General features: G+C 50.1%; 1 non-coding gene across 1 annotated transcript; it reads left to right on the forward strand.

Moving 5' to 3' along the window:
- The first annotated feature begins 3,513 nt into the window (after positions 1–3,513).
- LOC145394332 (U5 spliceosomal RNA) lies at positions 3,514–3,629 on the forward strand. The gene has a single exon (XR_013896400.1). It is a non-coding gene; the product is annotated as a U5 spliceosomal RNA (small nuclear RNA).
- Positions 3,630–4,338: the final 709 nt, after the last annotated feature.

Genomic DNA, 4,338 nt, shown 5'->3' on the forward strand with positions numbered 1-4,338 from the left:
TCGGCAAACTGTCGCACTGAAGGTGTTTCCTCCAAGACGGCCTATTGCCGCTCATCTCTTCTGCCCAAGGAGACGGCCCATTGCCGCTCCTCTCCCCTGCTGAAGGAGACGGCCTATTGCCGCTCTGAAGGCGCTGCCTCTGAGACGGCCTATTGCCGCTCTGAAGGTGCTGCCTCTGAGACGGCCTATTGCCGCTCATCCCTCCTGCCGAAGGAGACGGCCTATTGCCGCTCTGAAGGTGCTGCCCCTGGGATGGCCTATTGCCGCTCCTCCTCCCTCCTGTTGAAGGAGACGGCCTATTGCTGCTCTGAAGGTGCTGGCCCTGAGACGGCCTATTGCCACTCCTCCCTCCTGCCGAAGGAGACGGCCTATTGCTGCTCTGAAGACACTGCCCCGGAGATGGCCTATTGCCTCTCCTCTCCCCTGCCGAAGGAGACGGCCTATTGCTGCTCTGAAGGCGCTGCCCCTGTGATGGCCTATTGCCGCTTCATCCTCCCGCAGGAGGAGACGGCCTATTGCTGCTCCCACCTTTGCCAGATGGCCAATTGCCGCTCCGAAGGCCCTGCCCCTGAGAAGGCCTATTGCCGCTCCACCCTCCTGCAGAAGGAGAAGGCCTATTGCCACTCCAGAGGAGACCAGAGGTGCACTGACTCCCCCACACAGGCCACGGCCGATTGCCGGGCCTTGGCGCCCCCTAGTTGCACCCCTGGGCAGCCACGGCCAATTGCCGGGCCCCATGGCCAAAAGGAGGTATTGTCAGAGTCTTCGCCCCTGCATGAGGCAGACGCCCAGCTCCCCAGCACCAGAGAGACCCCGTGAGGCCTAACGGCTTCCCCTGGCCTCCGGTCTCTCCGCCTGGCCCTGGAGAAGACTCACCTGATGGGCCCTAGTGCAGGGCGGTGCCGCAGCCCCTACCTGACAGCGCCCCTTGATCCTGGGGACCGCAGCCCTCAGTCTCCCCAGGCCCTCCCCAGGACCCCCGGGCGTGACCTCTCCACGCCCAAGAGACTGCAAAAGACCTCCACCTCCAGCCGAAACCTGAGCCAGAGACTTCTGGACCTGTTTGGGCCCCAGTCCTAAGGGCCACACCCCTAAACCCAGCCCGGAGACTATGGGCTCCTGCACCACGTGCAGCCCTGGACGCAAGAGGACGCCCCTGCGAGCCGTCCCGTGCCCTCTCAGCACGCCCTCCCTTGGCGGTGCCCCTAGTCCGGCGGAATAGACACCGGCGTGTCTCCCCACCGCCCCCACGACACTAGTGAAATATGTTAAGTGCGGTATTGCCCCAGACTTAGTGGAGTGAAATTATGATAAGAGTGACGCTGCCCTAGAAAACAGGTTACAGTGATTCAATGACTTAAGGGGCTATCACACGGCACCTCATACGAGGTTTGCCGAGGATACGATGGTAAATCGGAACGGTAACGTGGTAAAATTGCCGACGATACAACGGGCATTTGGAACCCGTCTGTATGGATTCCTGCCGACGATACGACGGGCAAAACAGTGTGACCAAAACCTAGGCTACTCGACAGAGAATGTATCATACTACATTATTAAACATTTAGCCTAACACTGAATACTTATTAATATTTTATAATAAATATCAATCGTTTTGAAGGCCTTATAAAGAGTTAATATTTCCTACACCGAGGAAACTGTGATGTCGATAAAATATCACGTGTTTACAACTGAGGACTCCACTGCAGGTAGAGTAGACGAACCAGTCGCCACCTGAAAACACTACCACAACAACATAGTACTGATGGCTTTATCATCGATTTCCTGGACAAGGGCAGCTGAATTCGCCCTCATAGAGAAATTGAGGCAGTTCCGCGTGTGTACCAGTTTGTAAACAAAAGTTTCTTCTCCTTATTCTTTATCGAGTCAGCGACAGCGATCACTGTCCACAGTCGCGAGACAGGTCTCTGGCAACAGTGTGAGAAGCATGTCCTTTGCAGAGGATATGAGGAGCATGTGTGATAGCGTCCAAGTTTTGTTCCACTTAAATCTTCCTCGGCCGTTCCTGGTACGAGGTACCGTGTGATAGGGCCTTTAATGTATGTCAAATATCGGGGTGAGTGAAATCACGGGCGAGTGAGTAAGAACGAGTACAGTGAGTGAGTTCTGAGGAATTCGACTCACAAGTGACGCCCTTACAGAAAACCAGTAAAACTCTTCCCCTGAGGAATTCCCTATAGTGAAATATACGTATGTCCCTTGTTACTAGAAAACAATAGAGAAGTGAGAGTAATATCCTCCCGTTTATATTACCGTAAACACAGTGAATGTCCAGTGTCCCTCTACTCCCTCGCTTCCCAAGAAATCCCCTCCCCACAGCTAACGTAACGTAAACGAGAGATAGAATCAAATGTCAAAACCCCTTCGCTATCAGGTGATACTAAGAGTGAATTAATAATACTTACCCTTTCCCAATATTACCATAACTCTGTTCCAGCCCATCACGAGTCCTTCCCCGCCTCCTCCCCCCCCCGTGTGAACCCCCTCTTCCCGCGCTCCCACGCGCGCCCGTGTTCCCTGTGCACCTGTTCACTAGACTTTCTTTATTGGCAACAGTATTAGTTAAGTCAGTATCCTGCGAGATACCAATATCCTAGTTAAGGTTTTATTTCTGTGTCACATATTGTGTTGTAATATCTGCTGCTTTTGTCCTGTGTCTGACTGTGGTAATATACGTGTAAAAGGTTATTGCCTGAAATTTTTGTGTCCTGCCTCTCTTTCATTGCACTAAGCTCCGGTCTCGAAAGAGAACCCCGCTACACGTTAGGTGCTTGAGGATCGAGGAGTCGGGCCTTTTTCACCTAGCATTACAATTATTATTATTATGATTATGATTATTATTATTATTATTACACTATCTTAGACTCTAACTTCGAGATGAATAATTACCAGAAAACACTGGAAATGTCTGCAGGCGGATGTTTATACTGGGATGACAAAGGACAAATAAATAAACAAATTTATAAGAATTTACATGTAGATAGACAGATTGATAGATAGATAATATAGAGGTTTTGTTTGTAACACATAATATAAATATATATGTGATATCGTTGCGAATATCTCCTGGGGGAAAACGTTTCATGTTAATGTCGAGAGGGAATGAAAGCATTCAAACCTCTGTCCGAACCCAGCAAACTTCCATAACTTTCCTGACAACACTAACTCTACAGACATCTACGTAATCTTTTTCATAAAATGCTAGCATCATATTGTTATCTATCCTTACTAAAGAACCGGTAACTCAAACACACTGTCCAAGTCATATATTGCTGACCTACACGTGATTCCCAATCTATCACTAAACCCTCCTCTGCCCCCAATCCCCCGTCTCCCCCTCCTTCACACTCACAGTTACCAGACACATCAAGGCTGGCTGCTGCTTCACATTCAGCTGTCTCACACCAGTGCTTCGGGAGGTGGGTAATGCGGAACTTTCCCCGACTGTACCTCAGTGGCGGCAATGAGATGCTGGTTGTTTCGATCACGTGGTACCTCTGGTTTCCCTTCAAAACACAAAAATCTTTCGCCTTCTACTAAATATTTCCGTGGAGGGGATTATCTCAATGAGTCTATATCACTTTTTTGACAGCCCACGAAAGTGGATTAATAAAACCTAAAGCAAAATAATATTTGGACTGCTTAAGAGAGTGCATGTTATGTTTTGTGTGGTTTCATAGACTTGCAGTGTTAACTTTAATGTCCTATAACTATAACTGGTGATTTTCTGCCTGTATTTCACCTTCATATCATGTACTTGGCGTGATTAAAAAACACAAATAACGATGATAATAATAATAATAATAATAATAATAATAATAATAAGATGCAGTATAATGTCACTGAGGGCAACCAAACAGCCCTAGAAGAAGTCCACCGAGGAGCATATACAGCGCACCTGGACTCAGGGTGACAAGGACATAAGTCTGCCTGGGCTGCGCGCTTCTATGACCCGGAGCTCGCCTGCCACCACCATAGCAGGAATATGAGACTACCTTCTGGGCGAGCCGACCACCAACAACCACAGGGTGGAGCTATTACTCCAGCTCCAGTTAGCACCCCTGAGACGGCCGGTAGCCGCTCAACTCTCCTACAGGAGACGGCCTGCAACCGCTCTGGAGGTAAACAGGAGACAGCCGGTAGCTGCTTCAGCCTTCGTCAGGAGACGGCCAGAAGCTGCTCTGAAGGTGCCACTAACGAGACTACCTGTAGCCACTCCACCCTCCTACAGGAGACAGCCTGCAGCTGCTCCGGAGGTAACCAGGAGACGGCAGGTAGCCACTCCCGCCTTCATCAGGAGATGGCCGGTAGCTGCTC

This window comes from Coenobita brevimanus, chromosome 3, assembly GCF_032717465.1.
Source record: "Coenobita brevimanus isolate Jiangsu-jjx chromosome 3, ASM3271746v2, whole genome shotgun sequence".
In the NCBI taxonomy this organism is placed as follows: Eukaryota; Metazoa; Arthropoda; class Malacostraca; order Decapoda; family Coenobitidae; genus Coenobita; species Coenobita brevimanus.